Consider the following 24,103-nt stretch of genomic DNA (forward strand, 5'->3'; position numbering starts at 1 on the left):
TCCAAGGTTTTTTACTGAGTTACAGGGGGTCGGTGAGTTGCCCGTGGCAGATGGCCAGGGTAGTGGGTGTGGAAGAAGTTTGGAGTTGCCAGATACAATGATTTCGATTTTAGAGGGGTTTAACAAGAGGTGTCTTTGGGTCATCCAGAGCTCTATGTCGAGGAGGCAGGAGGCAAGGTCAGGTCGGCGGATGGGGTTTGAGTTCAAGAGTTTTTGAATTAGTTGAGCGTCATCAGCATAGTAATTGTAATTGTTTATTATTTATAATGCGCACCTAACCCAAGCGTAACAAGGTGCAGAATCAGCAAGAGGGTTGTAGAGCTTAGTTGCAGTGGCACCATAGATAGAGTCCAACTGAGGTTACATTGTTGGAAACTTCAAATATGAGAGCCGATACTGCAAGTTAGTAGTTGTAACACAGGATGTTGTGTGAACGAATTATTGATGGGAGGGTGATCAAGTAGAGATTGAACAGGAGGGCAGATAGGCATGCTCCTTGTGGAACTCCTGTGTCGACTGGTCGGGCTTGGGAGGAATAGGTGGAGAGTATCGTTATTTGGTACCTATCTTTGAGGATTGAGGCTATCCATCTGAGAGCGGTTCCATGAATTCCTAGGGAGTGGAGGCGGTCAAGGAGGATTGAGTGATTGATTGTGTCGAAGACGATGGATAGGTCGAGAAGGATTAATGCGGCGCATCCCGCGGAGTCTGCCGTGATTTTAAGGTCATCCCAGATTGATGTTAGGGTGGTTTCAGTTCCGTGCCGGGTTCTGAAACCTGATTGTGCGGGGTCAAGGAGATTGTTGGCTTCAACAAAGGCATTTAGTTGGGTGTAGGCGGTTCGGACAATGAGTTTGGCAAGGAACTTGGTGTTTGAGATGGGGCAGTAGTTTTTGGGCTCTAGAGGGTCGAGGGAAGGTTTTTTTTATAAGAGATTTGACATGAAGCGTTTTGAAAATATCGGAAAAATACCTGAGGAAAGGGAGTCCTTTATGATGGATCTTGCATGTTCTCCTGCGCAGTTGGAAGCGAATATTTCTTTGAGGGTTGTGGCCGGGCAAGGGTCTAGTGGAGAGCCGGATGGTTTGCGGGCAGAAAGAAGTTTAAGAAAATGGTCGGGTGATATTGGACTAAAGGAGTCGAACGTTGGTTGCGTAGTGGTCGCAAGCGGTGGGTTGGCCGGTATGGGGGGAGGGTTGCCTGGTGGATGTAAGAGAGCTAGTTTGGTGGTTAGGGCATTTGTTCTTTCAAGAGCTGTGGCGTAAAAGTGGAGAGAGAGTGAGTCGCACAGTGATTGTGAGGGAGTCGGGACGGTGGTAGTGCATGCCGGTTTGGTGAATTCGTTGATGATTTTGTGAAGTTCTTTGCTGGGGTTTTTGCAGTTTAGGATTCGGGAGTTGTAGTGGGCTTTTTTTGCTTTCCGGATTTCGGCCTTGTACTGATGAAGGTGTTGGGCCAAGGTGGTTCTGCTTTCTTGGGTTTTGTCTTTCTGCTATTTGCGTTCTAGGAATTTATATAGTTGTTTAGTGGTCTTCAAATCAGGTGTGAACCGTCTAGGGAAGAGGCCACGGCGGGCTGATGGTTTGCAAGAGGGTGTGAGCCGCATTAGTGAGGTGTTGAGCCATGAGTCAAAGGCGTCGGGGGTTAGTTGTTTATTGAGTTGGCAGATAGGTGGAGGAGACTGGAGGAGTGCGTCGGCTAGGTAGGGAACAAATATTAGTTTTTTCAAGCATTTGCGTAGATTCGGAGGTTCAGGTTCGAGTACGGGAAGCTGGTCGGGTGAGCGAATGGCGAAAGAAACAATGAAGTGATCGGACCAGATGATAGGGGTGGGGGAGTTTAGATATATCCGATTGTGGGAGCTAAAGATGGCATCAAGAGTGTGTCCTTTATAGTGAGTCGGGCCGTTTATGTGGGGTTGGAAGTTAATCGCGTCTAGACCGTCAACCAGAGAGTGAGTCATAGGGTTGGTGGGGATGTCGAGCCATATGTTGAAGTCTCCAAGAAGGGTGAGGTTGGGATGGTATAGTTGAAGGGTGGCAATAGAGTCGCAGAGGTTGTTTGAGAATTGTCTATCATAGCCAGGGGGTCTGTAGATTATTAGGAAATTGTGTGAGAACGACCGGGAGAGGGATAGTTTAACGAGGAGTGATTCGCAGGAAGGAATGGAAGGTTGATTGTCGGTGATTGAGGCGTGGAAGTGAGACTTGAAGACGAATGCTATTCCCCCTCCCATAGAGGGTCGGTTCAGTGGGATGAGGGAGTAGTCAGGGGGGAAGGCTTCATTGGCGATTGGGGCAAAGTCGTCAGAGAGCCAGGTTTCAGTGATGAAAACCAGGTCTGGTTTGTCAGAGGCGAGGAGGTCAAAGATGCTTTGTCTGTTTTTTGCTATGGATCGGGCATTGAATAGGATGCAAGTCACTTCGGTAGGTGAGGTTGGTGTTGGAGCTGCAGCGGAGGGGGATTGGGTGGAGAGGGTGGAAACTGGAGAGGGAGAGGGGTGGGGTGGTTGATGATCAGTGGGAAAAGTGGGCGAGCAGAAAGGTTGGCGGGTTTCGGGTGGGAGTGGATGGATGCGTGTGTTACGGTGATTGGGTTTGGCATGGGGGATTTGAAGGTGGGGTGTGGGCAGTTAGGAATTTCAGTTGCCGTCGGTGAGAAAACGAGGGAGAGGGGTTTCAGGAAGGGTGAAGCAAGGGGGGATGGTGGTGATTGGGGGAATGAGGTGGTGGGTCGAGACAGGGGCGGTGATGAGTGCTGAGAGATTGAGGGGACCAGGTACGTTTACTCTTTACTGTCTTTGTTGCGATTGGTGTGTGAGAGAGGGTAGGAGGGTCAGAGGGGGAGAGGGATGAGGCTTCTGTTCTTGCTAGGGCTAGGCATGCTGTTTTCAGGGAGGGGGAGGGGTGTGGTCGGGGGGATGATGGTGGGGGTTAGTGGGAAAAGCGGGGGGTGCATGATTGTAGGGCAGGGAGTGTCCGGTATGATAGTGAGGGGAGCGGGCATGATCAGCGTAGGTTGGTCGGTGATGGGGTTCAGGGGAGCAGTGGTTTTAGGGTGGTTGGCTCGCCATCGTGCCCCTCTGGCTTGGTGTTTGGAAAGGGGATGGGTAGGGGATGTGGTGGAGGGTGGGATGATTTGGGAAGGGGGGGACAGGAGGCAAGGCTGACCGGAGAGTCAAGGTGGTCCACGGTTTCCAGCCGACCTTGGTGGATTGGGTGGGATGATTTGGGAAGGGGGGGACGGGAGGCAAGGCTGACCGGAGAGTGGAGGTGGTCCACGGTTTCCTGCCGACCTTGGTGGATTTGGTCCACTCATGGTTGGTACGTGCTATTAGGTGTAGTTTCGGGTGCAACTTACACTTTATGTTTGACTTTATAAATCCGGCTATATCACTGGGTGAGATTAGTCTTGGTTTCTGGGTTCCACAAAGCAGGGTGATATTATTCACTTATTCTAGGTTTTAGTTACTAATTGTAACTAGGATGCAGATATTAGGCTGTTTTGAAGTGTAGCTACACCTTAGGATATGCTGTTAAGGGGGACTATTTAGTTGCAACTACAGCACAGTTATTCTGTTGGGTAGACTTTCTTCTAGCAAGCTGGAACACAGGTAATCTATTAGGGAGAGATTGAATGTAGCAAAGGAATGCTTTTAGGTGGACTTTAAGTGCAGTTTAGGAGGACTTTCTAATTGTAGTTCTAAATTCAATCGGGGTACGCTATTAGGCACACTTCTAGATTCAAGCAAGGGGCGCTATTTGGCCCACTTCTAAATTTGAAATAGGATATTAGGGATGCTTCTATATTCAACTAATAACTCAATGCTAATGGGCCCACTTTTGCACAGAGAGGGATATTGTGTACACAGAGAGGATAATAGGTACACTTCCAAGTTCAATTTGAACAGAGAGGGTATTAGGGACACTTCTGAATTCAACTAGGGCACGTTATTAGGCACACTTCTAAATTTGTGCAAGGTGCGCTATTAGGTCTACTTCTAAATATAGATTTGCGCAGAGAGGATATTCGGGACACTTCTAAATTCAACTTTGGACAGGGCGGATATTTAGGCACACTTCTAAATTCAATTTTTCCACAGAGGGGATCTTAGACTATTAGGCACACTTCTAAATTCTACATTACACAGAGATGATATTAGGCACACTTCTAAATTAAACTTTGCACAGAAGGGATATTTACGTACACTTAAAACTTCAAGTTTTGCACAGAGAGGCTATTAGGTTCACTTTTAAATTCAACATTACACAGTACGGAAATTAAGCACTGTTCTAAATTCAACCAGGGTGGACTATTGGGCGCCCTTCTAAAATCAACTTTGTACAGAGAGGTTATTAGGGAATACTAGTTAGTTGGACTAGTAACGCTATTAGGTACGCTTCTATAGTATACTTTGCACAGAGAGGATATTAGAGACACTTTGTCAGTTCAACTAGGGCACGCTATTAGGCACACTTCTAAATTCTACTTTGCACAGAGAGGATATTAGGCACAATTCTAAATTCACCAGGGCACGCTATTAGGGACCCTTCTAGTTTCAACTAGGACACTCTATTAGGCACACTTCTAAATTCAACTTTGCACAGAGAGGATACTTGGCACACTTCTATATTCCACTTTGCGCAGAGAGGTTATTAGGCACACTTCTAAATTCAAGTAGGCATGCTATTAGGTGCACTTCTAACTTCGCACAGAGAGGATATTAGGCACACTTCTAAATTCACCAGGATACGCTATTAGGGACACTTCTAAATTCAACTAGGACACACTATTAGGCACACTTCTAAATTCAACTTTGCACAGAGAGGATACTTGTCACACTTCTAGATTCAACTTTGCACAGAGAGGCTATTAGGCACACTTCTAAATTCAACTTTACACAGAGTCGCTATTAGGCACAATTCTAAAATTAACTTTACACAGGGAGGATATCAGGCACACTTCTAAATTCAAGTCTTGCACATTGAGGCTATTAGGCAGAGTTCTAAATTTAACTTTACGCAGAGAGGATACTTGGGACACTTCTAAATTCGACTTTGCACAGAGAGTATACTTGGCACACTTCTAAATTTGACTTTGCACAGAGAAGCTATTAGGCGTGCCTACTTCTAAATTCAAGTAGGCACGCTATTAGGCACACTTCTAAATTCAAGTGGGCACGCTATTAGGCGCACTTCTAAATTCAACTTTACACGGAGAGGATATCAGGCATACTTCTAAATTCAACTTTGCACAGAGAGGCTATCAGGGACACTTCTAAATTCAACTTTGCACAGAGAGGATACTTGGGACACTTCCAAATTCGACTTTGCACAGAGAGGCTATTAGGCACACTTCTAAATTCAAGTAGGCACGCTATTAGGTACACTTCTAAATTCAAGTAGGCACGCTATTAGGGACACTTGTAACTTCTACTTTGCACAGAGAGGATATTAGTCACAATTCTAAATTCACCAGGGCACGCTATTAGGGAGACTTCTATATTCAACTAGGACACGCTATTAGGCACACTTCTAAATTCAACTTTGCACCGAGTGGATACTTGGCACACTTCTAGATTCAACTTTGTACAGAGAGGCTATTAGGCACACTTCTTAAATCAACTTTACACAGGGAGGATATCAGGCACAGTTCTAAATTCAAGTCTTGCACATTGAGGCTATTAGGCAGAGTTCTAAATTCAACTTTACGCAGAGAGGATACTTGGCACACTTCTAAATTCAACTTTGTACAGAGAGGCTATTAGGCACACTTCTAAAATCAACTTTACATGAGTGCTTAACACACTGCGCTAGCTTCTGAACCATTGCGGCAGTCAATTAATCAATATGCATTTCAACTTTGGCTATTGCACATGATCAACATAATTCCCACAGGAAGGAAAGAATGCTTTAGGAGTTGTGCGGTACAGAACACACAAACTATGTATTCCACAGTGAACACAGAAAGCATTACATGATTAATTGATCAAGGCAGAATGTACTTGTCAAAACAGACAGGCAATAGGTTTAGCGCCTCAGCAGCATGCCATAAAATCTCCTGGCGTGTGCTATTTAAGTCTGGTGAACAATGGAATCTTACTTCTTTAGATCAGGTAGCCTTGTGGGGGCCCCCTCCAAGGTGGGGGCCCTGGGCAAGTGCTCCTTTTGCCCTCCTATAAAAAACGTCTCTGGGTTTGCATGCCTTTTATTAAGACTGTGTGAAAAGTGAGCTGTACTCTTGTTGCACATGTGTGTTGTGTTTGCTTATGGGATGTTGTGCACTTGGTCTATCCAGCAAAGTGTCCCTGGTTTCACTTACATTGCCAATATTGTTCAGGTTTTTAAGCACTTCCAAATTAGAGTGAATTTAGGTAAGTGGAAAAGCTGGAAGATCATGAAATGGGCAAGATCATACAATATGGTAAAGTGGAGAGGCTGACAGCTTACCCAATAGAACATATTTGGGAGTGGGGTGGACAGTGCGCCTCAGCCTTGCCAACTGGTGGTAATTCCCAGCTTGTTGAGGCTCATGTTAATTTGTATATAGCTCATATTGACTGTTTCTATGGGCTCATCCCTGATAAGGAGAACGAATTATGGGCCATTTGTTACACTATTCGGCCAGGTAGGAGGCAGGAGAAAAGAACACACAATTTCTCATAGTAGTTCAAGTCAGCCATGGTAAGAGATTAACCTGTGAACTGTAGGTTAAGAACAAGGGTTCCTTCAGCAGGCATGTTATGCTATCTTGCTGGCCACTGGGTTTGTAGCACACAGTTGCAGAGTTATGTGGTAGGGGCCTTCAATGACTGTGCCATCGTAGGTATCTCGAGTCCACCAAAAAGAAAAAGCTGGAAAGCTTTGAATTAATCATAACCACTGAGAGTTCCACTAGGCACATTTCCATTCCATTGTATTTTGTGCCATAAAAGTAGAGATCAACCATTACAAAAATCAGCCTTCTCCGTGTCCTCAGATAAAGCGGTTCACGCTAGGTCTCCACTGCACAGGGGCACAAGCAACCCGTGACAGAATACCCCCAGATAGGTTTTGGCATATGCATAAATGCAGGCCCCTTGATAACTGTGCCTATTGAATCAAGCAACTAAAGGGTAAGGGTCAACAAGGTAAAACCATGCTTGAGGTTGGTTGTGCTGCCCTGCGGAGGGGAAATGGCTGCCTCAGAAGCCTGGCACAACATGCAGGTTGGGGTGGGAGCTAGCTCGAAGGGGCTTGTCCAGCTTCCAACACTCTGCCCTCTCCCCATCACCCGCAGTCTCTCCCGGTACCCCGCTTCCTGTCCTGCACCTTCACAAGAGGAGAGAGCACACAGGTAAGTAGACGCCTTCTGCCAAGGGATGGGCGAGCAGCAGGGCCTTCACTTGTGCATGGATCATCACTCAGCTAAGTTTAGACATGTGTTGATTGTATGTATGTATGTGGTTGGTGGCGCAGCACAGGGTCCTATAGATTGGCAATGGGATTGGTGTCTTCTTTTTGGAGTAGGGAAGTGCTTGCCCGGGGGAGGCGCTGTAACTCTTCCTTCGGCGGTCTACATTACCAATGCCATTATTCAGGAGGCCTCAAATTTGGGGCAAAAAGTAAGTGGTAATTGTTGGCGAATTGGCAAAAAAAAACTGACAATTGCTTAGCCTAAAGTGGCAACATTGTTTTTGCTTAAAACCCCACTAAGAAATGAGATGCTTAGCTTTAAAGATGCTGCTCCTGCTTTCACGTGTTCATCGCCAACTTCATCACAGTCCTTCGGATCTATGGAGGTTTGCCGATTTAGTTTTTGCCAATCACAAGTGAATGTTTTTGGGATGAATTTACTCCTTTTTTTTACCACAAACAGCAATTCCCCTCCTCCCCCCGCCCTCTTTTGATGCCCCTCTCTTTCTATATACCTTACACCAACTTATCATCTACATGTCTGTGGTAAAAAAAAAAATTGGCAAAAAAAGCAGCAAACATATTTTGGTGAAATTGCCATTCGGCAAAAGTGGGTAATAAGCATCACTCGACCTTTGTTTTGTGTGTGTGAAACCTTGTGGTAACGATGAGAAGCTATCACCAGGTCGTGTCGCCAGCAGACCTTTTGCAACATGGGCATTCCACCATTCACAGAATCCACCGCCGAACCTGTCCCAGACCAGAGAAAAGTAATTTCCAGCCCTGGCTCTTGAGCTACCTAACTTGAGGATGCATGCCAACCTGGGAACAACCATGAGATGTAGCGAACCAATCAGACCGAGTTTCTGCTGGTCTCCAGAGTTTATGTGTGAGATTGCAATTCTTTACGTTTACAAGAGAGCAAATTCTCTCTAGGCAAACCTAAAGATGCTGCTTTCAATGTTATGCTGCGTCGTTAGGCTTTGTACCGCGCACCGCTGCCATTTGCATGGTCTCCTGGTGCTCTGGCAGATCTGGAGGACACTGGGTGGATTGGTTAGTTGGGAGGGGCCAGAGGGGAGGGGAGAGGCAATATTGTAGCGCTAGTTCCCTGAGCTCTGTGTGCTTGTAAGCTTTCTTGGTGTGAAGTGTAGAAGGCATTGAAGGCTTTGTGTCCACAGGGGCGTCCTCCTGCCTATAGTGTGGACGTGTAGTCTTAATTTGCCACTGTCAATTCATTATATGTCCAGGACTAAGGAAATGTTGAGGTAACAGATTCACGTTTCGGGGACTCAGTTAACCCTTAAGTGCCAAGGACGAGTATGCTCGTCCTTTTTGCATAGACTTGCATAATAGCCTGGCACTTTAGGAATGTCAATAGACTGCATGTTTTGGAAGTGTACATGGCAGCATGAGAGTTGAGGAAATGAAGGGATTCCCATTGTGTCTATTTTCTTATATGTACAGATTTCCAGAAAGGTACTTCAAGGCAATGTGCATTATGCAGACATAAACAAGACACATCAAGGTAGCTCCTTCCCCAATATAGTGTTTTTCTTGGTATAATAAATGGGAGCAGCTTATTTTTTGCTGTATAATTTATGGAATGCATTTTCCCGGCTAATTTTTCCTTCCGCAGACTAAGATCTGGAGAACCGCGGTGGGGGACAAAATACACCAGTCTCGCACAAGCCTCGCCGCTCTGAAACTGCTACAGCAGGGATTTGGCGTAGTGTAAAAGCCAATGAGCTTATCTTCATGGGGGCTTTGCACCAGGCAGCAATGTCGCAGCCGAGGGATCCACAGGAGACTTGACACTTCGGAAATTTCATATTTTTATAACACAACTATACCAAGGGATTGGGGCGGTCTTGATATGGGAATGTGCGACAACCCCAAAAAGAAATACAGAGAAAAGTCATTTGAGCTGTCTTCAGGACTTTAATCAGTCGGGTATCCCCCACTTCCCTTGGCTTATCAAACGTCCTCTTCTTGGCTGAGTTGTTAGTCTCGCCATTGGGCCTCATCATGAGTTGGGCGGCTGGGATACCTCCCGGGCAAATAGCGATACCGCCAACCGGTCTGGCAGTATTACCGCTGGCTCATGGGTTCAGCAGTAGCGCTAACTCCCCATTCTCCATTGGATCTATTGGACTCAATGGGGCATTTACGGTGCAATTACCATGCGCTAATACAGCTGGCGGTAATTGCACCAAAAATTGGCATTTTTAAAGCTATTTACCCGCAGCTCAGAGCAATGCTGCCAAACTCGTGATAGAACCAGCCCTTAAATGTGTCAGTAATACTGTTACCCCCGCATTTAAGGGCTACCACCCAACTCGTGATGTCTGTTACAGATATGGATCTCCTATATGGTCCCTTACACCTGCCAGGGCTTGAAGAGCCCTTGGTTGCTTGTCGGGGTGCAATGGGCAAGGGGTGTCAGGTCTCGCTTCGTAGCTTCTGGTGCACACGCTGTGGTGCTGGTTTAAGAATCTGCTACAGTCTCTAACAGCACTCAATGGCCGGGGGGCCCCACAGCTGGGTTCCTCTTGATCCCTTCTCTGTGTTCCAGACTAGCCCACTTCCCCTCTCGCCGCCCCTCCTCTCCAATGCCCCATAATAGCCTGGCCCTCTTCACCTCCCCTTTTACTTTCCAGCGCACCTCTCCTCTTTCATCTGCTTTCTCTCCTATAATCTTCCTCCTCTCCAGCTGTCTAGGTAGAGAGACTGCCTAGTGCTTAATTTGTAAAAATAAGTGCCAGAGCTTAAATATTGTCTAGCACTCCTGTGACACTGCGGGTGGGAACCGCTGCTTTCACCACCCATAGATGCTCTGCACAGTGTCGACATATGTGGGCTTACACTACAGCTCCCACCTGCTCATTGTGGTTGATGGATGAAGTGAGTCTGAGACAATAAGGGTGGACTGGCATATAGGGAACTCTGGAGATTTCCCGGTTGGCCTCTGCACCCTGGGCCTCTTCTGTGTGTTATTTCCAAATGTTCTCATAGGAAAAGCATTGGGCTTGCTGAAAATGTGTCATATGGGGCCTCTTTGAACTTTATTTCCAGGGCCTCTTTTGGTCCCCAGTAATTATTTCCAGTGCCTCGTTTAGTTCCCAGTCCACCCCACTGAGGCTGCCATGTCCATCGCGTCTACTCCTTTCCACCTCTCTTTGCTCTCACACTTCTCCTCCAGCATCCTCCTCTTCTGAGATTACTGGTCTGTTGCCTTCCTTGTCCCTTCAACCACCCCAAATTTGCTTCCTGTACCCTCCACCGCACTTCCTTTCTCCCAGCCTTCTTCCTTGAGATGCTCCATGTCTTTTACGCTCCTCCCCTTTCCTTTGCCACCTTTGTCCACTCTTGCTTTTACTTTCCTTTCTTTCTGCTCCTCATCTCCTCTCTTCAGGTCTTTGCACGTTCTACCTTGTCCTCTTACTGTCTCCACCTCCAAGACTTCCCAGCCTCATTCTCCTCCTTTCACATTCTCGCCTCCTACTCTCTCTGCTTCTGCACCTCTTTTCTTGCATGCTTTCTTCCTCACTCTCCATTCAGCCTTTCTTGGTGTCCTGACACGCCACTGCCATCCCCCTGTAAAGCCCCAGATCCAGCACTTAACAGAACATGTGATTATGGCAGTGCATATCCCCTATTCCAAACCATGTTCAGCTCTGTAGCTGCGTAGGCTGAGCATGGGGATTGGCTACCGCAATTCAGATTGTCCTCCTCGGCTATTTTTGGTTGCTCCCTTAAGAGAGTTGTCTGCCATTTTGTTTCTTACATAATTACTGCATTCGATGCCACCAGTCCTCCTCCCAGCGATTGTTGGCTAACAGTTCCGGAGCGTCCACAATCGCAGGCTTTCTTCTCAAGCCCATTCGGCAAAGTTGATGACCATCTTTCGTTTTTCCACAAATCAAACACATGTTGGATATTTGCAAACTTGTAGCTGTGGGACCTTGCATTCTCGCAGGACCAGTCTTAGACACAGGAAGCCTGGGCCTCTGCCCCGGGCTGCATATCTCTTGAGTGCAGGGCGGATGCAACTTGATCTGCTACTACTTGTCCCCCTCCAATTCATTTGTTCATTTTATTTCCACACCTGATGGTCCATATGCTCAGCGCCATGTCTGGGCGGACCTGGTTTGGGGTTTCAAGTGCTTCTAATACTCCCCCCACCCTCAGATTATTTTGTGGATTTATTTAATCACCTTTATCCTTGGCTCTCCTTCCGGTATTCTCCCCTCATGATCATCAAACTGGGGGTCAAAATTAAATGGAATGAAGCTACTACAAGTACTAACCGCTGTGTGCAACTTCAGAAGCTGGGAGCAGGATTCTGTATGAGTATTCTCCCTTTATTGTCAAATGTAGCAATCAAAGTTATGTTGAGCATTTTTATCAAATGCATAATAAATAATTGGGGGAGTCTTAATCTGTTTGATATGAAAATTACTTTTTATGACAATTCTGATTTGTGTTAGGTGTATAATTTTGAACCTTGAGGGCAGGATTACCTATGTATCCAAATTAGTGTGATCCTGTGCACATCACCAGCTCTATCTTTGGCTCAGTCTTCTGAACAATCAAACCTAGATGTGCATAAAACACTGACCATCCTATGAAGTGGGGAGGGTTGGAGATGGGGCAGCAGGGAAGAGTTAGGGTGATGGGATACAGATTAGAGATGGACTGGGGAGGCTGGGGGATCCTCCAATTGCTGCCCTCCGTGGCCGTACATTATGGAGCGGGTGGTAGCATCCGGCCACCATGGCTTCCCTAGTTTTATCTACTAACCCCAAACATGAGACTTCCTCACAAAGGAAACAACCACTTCAGCGTTTGCCTGTAGGAGGACAGCAGGCCAATGAAATGGACAAACACTTGTGAGAAACCAAAGGTTGTCTCCCTTAATAGTCCACGGGGATCTCTCCCTCAGGCGGCCAGGGCACAGCCAACACCTTTGGATCCAGACTCTGGGGGTGGACCAGTGCGGGAGGATCACCTGGGTGAGGAATCTTCGGGGAGTAGGGGTGAGACAACCAATGGTGAGACGCGGTATCGCCCCTTTCTCGTACCCATACCCCATCCTATTTTATAGGATTCTCAGACGTTCCAACGCCCCCCCTTTTCTATACAAACACTGGGCCGAGTAAGAGGAGGACTGAGAGTAAAAAGGCTAAGACTTGCATATCACATTGGACATGTCCAATTAATAAGGTCAGACAAAGTCAGGCATTTGACCTTAATCACATACATCAGATACCCATTAGCTCCCCCACATGGATAAAAGGCGTAACATTGAGACACACTCTGAGCAAGGTGAGGCACGAGAAGGAGAAGATCTTCTGGGGCGAAGGCAAACCTACTGGAACAGGACGACCGATCGAGGGACCAGAGCGAGGGATAGAGAAACCCTGAAGATCCCTGCATGAGGTCGTTGGTTCTGGGAAACCGTGAAGGATACGCAGAGAAAGCCAAATCCCAGACAAGAAGAAGCCTGTGTTGTGTTTCAAGGATGCCAGCGACCCTCCTGAGTGAACGGCAGAATTGGGGAGGCAAGGCCAAGCTTGTGGTATCAACCTTGGCTTGTGAATCAAAGCTGCAAAGAAAAGAAAGGAATGCACACAACTGGTGAGTTAATGAAAGACCGGTTTGTGTCAACGACAGATTGAAGCCACAACAGTGTATCTTACAATTGAAGGTTGCGCGCATGCTGATGAGACGTGAAAGCAAGCAAACCAGTAGTGAACTTTAAAGATTCTGATAACTGTGAAGCCAGTGATACAGAGTAGCGGAGTGGTCCGGTGAAAGGAAATTGCCCACTCGAAAGTCTCAGCAAAATGTTTGATGTCTTGCTAAAAAGTGACAAAGTGAACAAACTCTGAAATGCGCAATGGTCCAGATTGATCCCATGACAAGGGGAAGTTAAAAGGTGATTACTTTACAAGAAATATTTCTTGAACTTTTATGATTGTGTTGTGGAACTACCAAGACCAAGAGACACTAGGGCAAATTCTATAAGGGAGAGATCAAATGAAAGTCCTGCAGAGGTCTATGGAATAAGCCTTTCACAATCGAAAGTCTTCAACATCAGTGAAAGGTCCGAGCCCGACTGAGGGAGACCTGAAATATGAGGTAAGTTAGGGGAAGGGAACCCCTAACGAATGTGAATAAAGCTTGGGGAAGGGAACCCCTGCAAGTGCTGTGACTGCGAGGTCCGAACCCGACTGAGGGAGACCTACGCAATGTTGAATCAGGTACTTTTTGTGTTGAGAGGTTTGAGCGCGATAGAGGGAGACCTACGTGAACTTTTGTTGAACTGTGAAAGAACCTTTGGTGAACTGGAAATAAGTGACTTTAAAATGGAAGGCCAAGCAGGCCTCAACCCACTTTTTGAACTGCCTTTTTTGATAACCTGAGCCAGAGTATGTCATCCTGTCTATGGCGGCTGCCTTACTCTGTGCTGTCCAACGTGGGGAGGAGAGCGTACTCAACTACCTTGATCCTTTTATGTTATAACACTGACTTTCCTTTGCATACACATTCCCCTTTACACAATTCTTGTATAAGAGATAGAGCAGAAATTTGTTTTTTTTAGTATAGGCCATTTTGATTTGACATAGACTGACTAGGGCTGTGTTTTCTTTATTATTTGATGGTAGAGACTACTCATATCATAGCTAAATGGAAAAGTATGAGTTTTTCCAAGCCTCAGGAATTTAATACAGGTTTTGAAACGTATATCTCTTGTGTCAGTGTCATATTTGTGATACCATGTCTCTCTTTTATTTGGTGTCAGAAGTGGGATAGGACTCAATTGAGACACATTGGGGGACCCTAAAATTTCAGAAACTTAGCCACAGAGCCTCTGACCCCTCTTCCACCATGAAAGAATCCATAGACTTTGATATTTGTAGTAGCAGAGAGGCCACTATCCCTCCCGGGAAAAGAGGGATGATTCCCACTGACATAGTTATGATACCCCCTGCAGGTTGTTATATAAGACTAGCCCCAAAGTCTGGCCTAGCCTGTAAATTTGGTCTGGATGTCTTAGCAGGCATTATAGATCCAGACTTTCGGGGAGACATAAAAGTTCTTTTACAGAAGCATGGCAAAACCCCTTTTGAAATACGTCCTAGGGACAAAATTGCAGAGGGAGTTCTTGAGGATGCCCTATTTCCAAATTTTGAGGAGGAAACTGAACCAGAGGAAAGTGAGAGAGGTAATTTAGGCTTTGGAGAGGCCGATGAGAGATGTACAACCAGAGCAAAAGGGGAATAGGGGCCAACCATCCTTTCAAACCTAATCTTCACCCAGCAAAATGATCCAATGCTTGCAGAGGCTTTCTTGCAATTGATTCCTGAGAGAGAAGGACAAGAACAGGGAAGTCCCCTTTTCTTCCTGAAACAGGGATTATGATATAGAAGCAAAACCTCCGGGGAAGGCCTTAGTAAGATGTAATCAGTAATACCCAAAACCCATCGTAAGATTGTGCTAGAGATTGCACGCTCACACTTGACAGGGGGACACTTGGGACAATCTAAAACCCATGTTCACATCAGTGGGAAATTCTATTGGCTGGTTATCCATGCCGACATAAAGAACTTCTTTCAAAAATGTGAAATATGCCAAAAGTCCAGCTTACATATTCCCCTATCTGCCCCATCTAAACCCATTACCGATAATAGATGTTCCTTTCTCTAGAATCGGGATGGATATTATTGGACCATTGAAAACTCCTAAACTGGGCAATAAATATGTTCTCGTAATGGTCGATTTTGCTACCCGGTATCCAGAAGCCTTTCCCATGCATGAAAACAACACAACCCAGCAAATTTTAAAACACTTGCTACCATTCTTTTCTAGGGTTGGTTTCCCCAAGGAAATTCTAACGGATCAGGTATCCAATTTCATGAGTAAGCTCATGGGTGAAGTGAAGGAATTACTACACATTACCACCTTAACAACCTCAGTTTAGCACCCCCAAATGGACTGATTGGTGGAGAGATTTAATAAGAGCCTCAAAATTATTCTGAGAAAGTGAGTAGATGGGGATGGGAAAGACTGGGATCGTATGATCCCTTGGGCCCTGTTTGTAGTGAGAAAGACACATCAGACATCCACTGGTTTCTCCCCTTTCGAGTTACTCTACGGTAGGGAACCAAGAGATGTCCTAGACAAGCTCAGGGACACCTGGGAGGAAACAGAAGAGGTGCCAATACCCCAGCTACCTGATTGCGAGAGCACATGAAACTAGTCCAAAGTCTAGTCCACACTCATATGGAAAAGGCTCAAGCCCAACAAAAAGGTACCTATGACATAAAGGTAAATCGAATGTCATTTTCAGTAGGTCAAAAAGTGTTAGTCGTTTTATCTACCTCTGAAAATAAACTTGTCTCAAAGTGGCATGTGCCCTATGAGGTACTAGAGCAAACCGGAACCTGCACCTATAAAATAGACCAACCTGATAGAAGGCAAAAGACCCACCTCTAACACGTAAATCTCCTGAAAGAGTGGAAAGAAAATCCTTCTACTTCTACCGCCTCTATATCATCCTGTTTGGTACCCGAGGAGATTGACAACTTAGAATTAATTCCCCAAGAACTACCTAAAGATAAGCAAAGGGATTTGAACAACCTTATTTTTGCATACCCCAATGTATTTTGTGAGAAACCAGGGAGAGTACATGGTACTTACCACAATATCAGAACTCCAAAGGGGAAAGTGTCCATTTGAAGCCATATAGACTCCCATAAGCACGAAAGCAGGTAGTGATTGACGATTTAAAAAAAATGTTAAAGGCAAATATCATCTCCGCCTTCGATGCCTATCCTATGCCACGCATCAATGATTTGCCACATTCTTGTCAACCCTAGACTTAACCAAAGGATATTGGCAGGTCCCTGTGCATGGACCTAATAAGGAGAAAATTGCTTTCTCAACACCAATAGGGCTATTCCAATTCAAAGTCCTTCCTTTTGGGTTGCATGGGGCCCAAGTGACTTTGCAACGACTCATGGACAGGATATTACAGCCTTATTCCAATTTCAGTGGGGCCTATATTGACAACATAGTCATTTAAAGTCAAACTTGGGAAGACCATATTTTCCATCTTTCCACTATTATGAGAACCTGACCAAAAGGCCGTCTTAACTGCCAACCCAAATACATTTAAGCTGGCTCAGTTAGCATTGAACTACCTAGGCTTCTTTGTAGGGAATAGTAGTGTACAGCCTCATCAAGAAAAAGAGAAAGGCATCCTAGATGCTCCCACACCCAAGACCAAGAGAGATCTTAGGGTATCCCTAGGTTTGATTGTATATTATCGTAGGTTTATCCCAAATATGTCAGATAGACCAGCCAGACTGACAGATAAATTAAGAAATGTGGAACGCCAGAAAATGTGTTGGACTGATGAGGATGATGCTTGTTACAATAACCTGATACAAACATTGTGTCATAATCCCATATTAAAAGTATTAGGCTTCTCAAAGGAATTTGTGTTATAGAGTGATGCCTCCCCACAGGACTAGGAGCAGTATTATCTCAAATACATGGCTGATTAGAACACCCCATCCTATTCACTAGTCGTAATCTCTTCCCTCGAAAGAAGAACTACTCCATGTTGGAACTGGAAGCCCTTGCCATCAAATGGGAAAATCTCCACCTTAGATACTACCTCCTAGGGAGAACATTCACACTTATCACTGACCACTCATCTTTGGTATGGATAAGTCAAGGAAAGGACTCTAACCCTTGAGTCATGCAATGGTTCTTAGACCTGCAACCCTACTGTTTTGCTGTGGAACACTGAAAAGGTAAAAAACAGGAGAACTTTGATTTCCTTTCCTGGTTCCCCTGCAAAACAGATGCAGCTACATCGCATAGGGGAAGGGTATGTGCAAAGCCAAAGGGTGTCTCACTTACTAGTCCCTGCAGGCCTCTCTCTCAGGTGGCCAGGGCATTCCCATCGCCTTTGGATCCAGACCCTGGGGTGGACCAGTGCGGCAGGATCACCTGGTGAGGGATCTTCAGGGAGTAGGGGTAAGCCAACCGATGGTGAGACGTGTTATCCCCTTTTCCCGTGCCCATACCCCATCCTATTTTATAGGATTCTCTGACGTTCCAACTCCCCCATCCCACCTTTCTACACAAACGCTGGCCCAAGGAAGAGGTGAACTGAGAGTAAAAAGGCTAACACTTGCATATCGCATTGGACATGTCCCGTTAACAAGGTCAGGCAAAGTCGGGCATTTGACCTTAATCACATACATCTGATACCCATTAGCTCCCCCCACATGGATAAAAGGCAGACACGTGTGACACACTCTGAGCAAGGTGAGACACGAGAAGGAGCAGATCTTCCAGGGCGAAGACGAACCCACTGAAGCAGGATGACTGGTCGAGAGACCAGAGCAAGGGATAGATAAACCCTGAAGGTCCCTGCAGAAGGTCGTTGCCTCTGGGAAACCGTGAAGAATATGTCGAGAAAGCCAAATCCCAGACAAGAAGAAGCCTGCCTTGTGTTTCAACGACGCCAGCGACCCTCCCAGGTAAACGGCAGAGTTGGGGAGGCGAGGCCAAGCCTGTGGTATTAACCTTGACTTGTGAATGAAAGCCGCAGAGAAAAGAAAGGAATACACACAACCGGTGAGTTAGTGAAAGACATGAAAGGCTGGTTTATGTCAAGGAAAGATTGAAGCCGCAACAGTGAATCTTACAATTGAAGGTTGCGTGCGTGATGATGAGACGGGAAAGAAAGCAAACCCGTAGTGAACTTTAAAGATTCCGATAACAGTGACCAGAGTGATACAGAGTAGCGGAGTCGCCCGGAGAAAGGAAATAGCCCACTCGAAAGTCTACGTGACATGTTTGATGTCTTGTTAAAAAGCGACAAACTGAACAAACTCTGAAATTCGCAATGGTCAAGATCAATCCCGTCAAAAAGGGAAGTTAAAAGGTGATTGCTTCAAGAGAAAGATTTCTCAAACTTTTATAATTGTGTTGTGGAACTACCAAGACCAAGAGACACTGTGGCAAATACCATAAGGGAGAGATAAAGTGAAAGTCGAAGTGGTCCTGCAGAGGTCTACGGAAAAAGCCTTGCACAATCGATGGTCTTTGAAATAAGTGAAAGGTCCGAGCCCGACCGAGGGAGACCTGAAATATGAGATAAGTTAGGGGAAGGGAACCACTAACAAATATGAATAAATCTTGGGGAAGGGAACCACTGCAAGTGCTGTGATTGCAAGGTCTGAGCCCGACTGAGGGAGACCTACGTGGCATTGAATCAGGTACTTGTTGTGTTGAGAGGTACGAGCCCGACAGAGGGAGACCTACGTGAACTTTTGTTGAACTGTGAAATTACTTTTGGTGAACTGGAAATAAGTGACTTTAATGTGTAAACCCAAGTGGGCCTCGACCCACGTTTTGAACTGCCTTTTTTTGATAACCTGAGCAAGAGTATGTCATCCTGTCTACGCCTTACTCCGTGATGTCTAACCTGGGAAGCAGAGCTGACTCAGCCACCTTGATCCTTTTATGTTATAACATTCACTTTCCTTTGCATACAAATTTCCCTTTGCACAATTTTTGTATAAGAGGTAGGGCAGGCATTCGTTTTTTCAGTATAAATTATATTGATTTGACGTAGACTGACTAGGACTGTGTTTTCTTTATTATTTGATGGTAGAGACTACATCCATCATAGCTATTGGGCAAAGTAGGAGTTTTTCCAATCCCCAGGAATTTAATAAAGCTTTTAAAATGTGTAGCTCGTGTGTCAGTGTCATACTTGTGATACCATGCTCTGATGAGCTTGGCTAGACTATAATCGAGGTGGAACGGTGGACTGGCCCAGTGTGCCTGCCTCAAAGTCTAACAGATTATTCATCCATTCCCATCCTGGGATGTTCTGAACCGTCTCACAAGGGCAGCATTGAAGAGAGCGCACCTAGAGGTATGTGAAAAAGGTTCAAAGAAACCAGTCACTAGCCACCGAAAACTTCAGCATTAGAGTTCTTTCTCCACAAGCCTGAAGAATCCAGGAGCATGAGCAGCGCTACCTGAAATTCAGATATTCTGATATGTATGAGGCAGTGTTGGCATCACAGGCAGTTGCGGAGTCAGGCACCAGATTAAATATCAAAGATACTCGCTATTCAGGAAACACCAGCAAACACCAGCACTAAAAATAGCCACCATCACATCCAGGAGACACTGGGCAGATTCAGCATTCAAAGAGGCCCTATATCCAAGCTGTTCAGAAGAGGCTGGACAGCTTCCATGCTAGATATACCTCCTACTCTAGCTTCACATTCACAGCTGTAGTGATCATGCAGGTAAGTGGGCGTGTGGCTCCATGGCTCTGGGGAGAGGTGACAAGTGAGGTCTTAGCTTCTCTCAGGTATTCCGTTTACCCTGGGCGAGTAACCTAATAAGTATACAGAGCTCAGGCACAATATATAAGAGAAATCGATGGGCAAATACACACCTTCATACCGAAACACAAACCCAGTCCAGAGGCATTGAAGGGCCCTTCACAGAACACCATTTTTAGCCTCCTCAAAAGCCAACACTGCCAAAGCAGCTGTCAAAAAATGCTCACATCTCATTGGTTCCCACACCTGTCCTTCCTCATAAACCCTCCCAGGTTTCACAATACCACAGTAACAACCACTGGCCAATGCAAAGAAATGCCCCCCCTCCTCCCACAGCTGATCGCTGTTCAACCAAATGGGCACTGAAATGATGTGCCGGTCAGATAGCACAGTGAGCTAAGCACTCGCCCCTGATATCTGTGTGCAGCCTGCTCGGGCAGGTTGCAATCCCGGCAGCGAAAACTCAGTTTTCCATCCTTCCGTGTTCAATTAATTAAATACCACTCTGTTGGATGATAAGACCCCCTGTTATTTTAGCACTCTGCTGAGATCTATGGGTGTGTAGCACTATCTAAGAAATACATTATTATTACTATGGGCCTCATTACAACTCAGGCGTTAAGGGTTAACGCCACCGTTAACCCTTAACGCCTGATTCTGATTTTAACGCCTGCTTTTAGCAGGCGTTAAAATCCATGGCGCTAACCTGCCATGGTGCTAATTACGCCGCCGTAATTTACGGCGGCGTAATTAGCGCCTTCCCCACTCCCATTATGCCCTATGGGGCAAAAATGGGAATGGGGAAGGGAAAATGGGAAATGGGGATTTACCGCCCCACTCACCTTGGAATGGGGCGGTAAATCCGCCATCCACCATGGTGTAAACAAAGTTTACACCATGGTGGTAAAGTTGGTGCACTTAGCACCCAGGTTGTAATGAGGCCCTATGTCACTAAAAGTCAGGCTAGATGACTAGATTTACCCACTAAAAGACAGAAGCTGCAGCTAAAAAGAAAAAAAAACAATACAAATACAAAAATGGTGGCGGTAGAACCATTTTAAGTTGGGTGGTATTAAATGGAATTTTATATTTATTACCTACTATAAGACTACAGTCTACGAGAAATGCAGAACCATGCAGCTACAAAAACATACAGATGACAGGAGTGCCTACAAATGACGTAATATACCCAAACGTAAAGGGGTTCCTTCCCATTGCAGCTTAATGGGATTCCTCCTAAAACAGTAGACATGAACCAATGGGATTTTACCCTCCACCCCCACAGACCTACGAGGCACCTCCCCAACGCAAGTCAATAGGATTATTCTCCTGATGTCAATCAATTGAATTGTTCAATCAGCTCACTTTGGTACTGCAATCATTCAAAGCAGCATACATAAAGTAGCTCCTCGAGGATACAGCAGGAAACATGGAAGACCGCTCCAACTATAGGCCCATATCCAACATCCCTTACCCAGCTAAACTACTCGAGACATATATCTATAATACATGAATTCATGGAGGAGCACCAACTGTTGGACCAAGCATAAGTAGGCTTCAGATCGATGAAGGGAACAGAAACAGCATTGCTCTCAATCTGGAGCGATCTAAAGACTAATGCAGACTCAGACAAAAGCACAGCTCTAATCCGTCTGGACCTCTCCGCAGCATTTGACAGTCAACCATGAAATCCTCATCGGGAGACTATGAGAAATAGTAATCACTGACACAGCCCTACTATGGCTTCCTAGCAAACAGGACAGAAACCGTCTGGATCAAGCCTTTCAAATCTACTACAAGGGAATCCAACTGCGGAGTACCACAAGGATCACCCTTCTCCCCACTGCTCTTCAATATATTCCTTATGCCACTAATAAAACTCATCATAAAACACGACCTCACATGCCACAACTACCCAGATGACACTCAGATTGTCTACAAAATATAAGATACACAGGAAGAAAACAAAACCCTGAACAACTGCCTACAAGAGCTCTACGGCTGGATGAACACAAACAGCCTCAAACTCAACCCGGGCAAAACTGAAATAATGATCATATCTAAAAGCAAGAAAAACAATCACTACATCCCATGGCCAAAAGAACTGGGTACAGCACAGACTCTACCAACGATAGTAAAAAACCTGGGAGTCTTGATGGACAACAAACTAACACTTGAACCACAAGTAAACGCCATAATCAAGAAATGTTTCTTCTTGCTACACGCAATAAAAAGGATCCTACCATTCCTCTCTTTCACCCACAAGACACCATCATAGCACTCATGTCCAGAGTAGACTATGCCAACAGCCTATACCTAGGAATGCCAGAGTTACTGTTAAACAAATGTCAACGCATTCACAATGCTGCGGCAAGACTCCTGCTCAGACTACCACGAAGAGAACTACACTGGCTGCCAATAAAATAGAGAATAAAGTTCAAAATGATGTGCATAATGCACAGAGCAGTGCACGGCCAGGGAGCAAAGTTCCTAAAGAAAAGAATAACTGTCTATCACCCGACAAGATCACTCAGATGAAGCAACGACATTCGCCTAGTACCAAAACTTTACAACAAAAGAAAACTTGGAGGATCATCTTTCACTCACCTGGCAACCTCAATTTGGAATAACCTACTGAAGAACATATGCAACACAACGGGTCATCTGGAGTTCAGAAAACGACTCAAAACTTGGCTCTCTGCTCCAGATTCAGGAGGAATCAGCTAGGAAGAAAGGTCCACAACGAAACCGTGAATTCCCCTTTAGGAAACCATAAACCGTAACATACCCCTCCATTATACAAGTGGGGGTGGGCATGCACCGCCCACCCAGCCCTACACACCACCAATCCTAAAGGATACTTGGAAAGGTGGGGACAACCAACTTGATGGACAATAAGGGACAAGTGCTGTGACCAAAGCTACACCTGCTGCAAGACAGGGGAAGTAGCAGATATAAGCTAGATACACGAACCACTGGGGCCCCACAAAAAAGAGCTCCCACTACCCAGCACGCCTGCCAACTAGTCAGTCAAAGTGGACTACTGAACACACAGAATAACCTAGAGGTCAAGCGAAGAAACGCAAAGACAAAGTAGTAAGAAATCGACAAATACTTGAAAACCATTATAACCGTACATTAAAATTTCAACTTTCCGCATACTCAACATACTGAAACTCACACAACCACCTCTCTGCACAGCATTCCGCATGCACTTCACCACACTGTAACAACAGACTAACAGCACATAAGCCGCCACAACAGCACATGAGAATTCTGGCAATGATCAAAAACTGCACTTAAGCTCAGCAAACGGTACAAACCGAACTGAAGCGGCCAACCGGACATCACAACTCCCACTTTCCTATTCCCACTACACCCTACTAACCCCTCCAACCCCCTCTAATCCCCTCTTGACACCCTCCTTTTCAGGTCGGCCAGAGCACCTGGGGACCACAGCAGTGGTGACAGTGCGCGGTTCAAATACCTTTAACATTTACATTATCGTTGTATTTGGGGGCAGGCCCAGTGTTTTCTACTCCTTTACAGAGCAACATACCACCATGCTGTGGGAATGCCCTCCCAGGTTCCCCTGTGCAGGGTCACCCTCACACGCCAGCATTCAGTGCTACCGTATGTGCACCAAAATGTGCCATGTTCTGCCTTCCCAGGGTGCCTCCTCTTGTAGAGGCCACCTAATCATTCCAGCGCCTCCTGTTCTTTTTTGCAGCTATTTAACCTTTACAGCACTACGTGTATCTTCAGCCTATTCACCTGCCAGAGACTTGTGCCATTTATTCTGCCATGTGTTAGTGTGCAGTGCCACATCTCCATATAGTTCCATGTGCTCCTGTACAGTATCACATGCCCCCATTTACTGTCATATGCTGCAGTACAGTGCAGTGTACCCCTGTACACTCACATGTGCTCCTGTAGTCTCACATGCCCCATGTAAGGCTGCATGCTCCGGCACATGCCGTATTCATATGTACAGTTCCATTGTGTTTGTACAGTGCCGTGTGCCTCCACTGGGGCATGGTGGTCTCTGTGATGTGCTGTGGTTGTCGAAAATGCCATCTACCACCTTTGTCCCCTCCAAAAAACCCTTCCCATGGTTCCATCCAGCTCCCATTCAAAATCGTACTAGACGATCTGCCGCGCCCCATTTTTCCCTACCCTGGCTGCTTGAAGATCACCTGCTGCCAAATTGCCTGCCCTTACCCAACCCCATTGTTAGTTCCCTGCTCCTTTTAACTGATCCATCTGCTTCCATCACCATGTACTTCTACCTATGACTATGTAACTCCTGTATCAGGATGG

General features: G+C 45.8%; 1 protein-coding gene across 2 annotated transcripts in view; it reads left to right on the top strand.

The window, feature by feature from the left end:
• Positions 1-24,103, top strand: part of RDH5 (retinol dehydrogenase 5) — a 274,923-nt gene that overhangs the window by 6,992 nt on the left and 243,828 nt on the right. Inside the window, exon 1 of one of the 2 annotated variants that reach the window (XM_069653728.1) lies at positions 7,296-7,335. The exons of the other annotated variant lie outside the window; for it this stretch is intronic. The gene's annotated coding sequence lies outside the window, so the exon portion shown is untranslated. Of the gene's footprint in view, positions 1-7,295; positions 7,336-24,103 lie in introns of those variants that run through there. 2 annotated transcript variants of the gene reach the window in all.

The sequence above is a fragment of the Ambystoma mexicanum genome, chromosome 3q, assembly GCF_040938575.1.
Source record: "Ambystoma mexicanum isolate Mex_15411 chromosome 3q, UKY_AmexF1_1, whole genome shotgun sequence".
In the NCBI taxonomy this organism is placed as follows: domain Eukaryota; kingdom Metazoa; phylum Chordata; class Amphibia; order Caudata; family Ambystomatidae; genus Ambystoma; species Ambystoma mexicanum.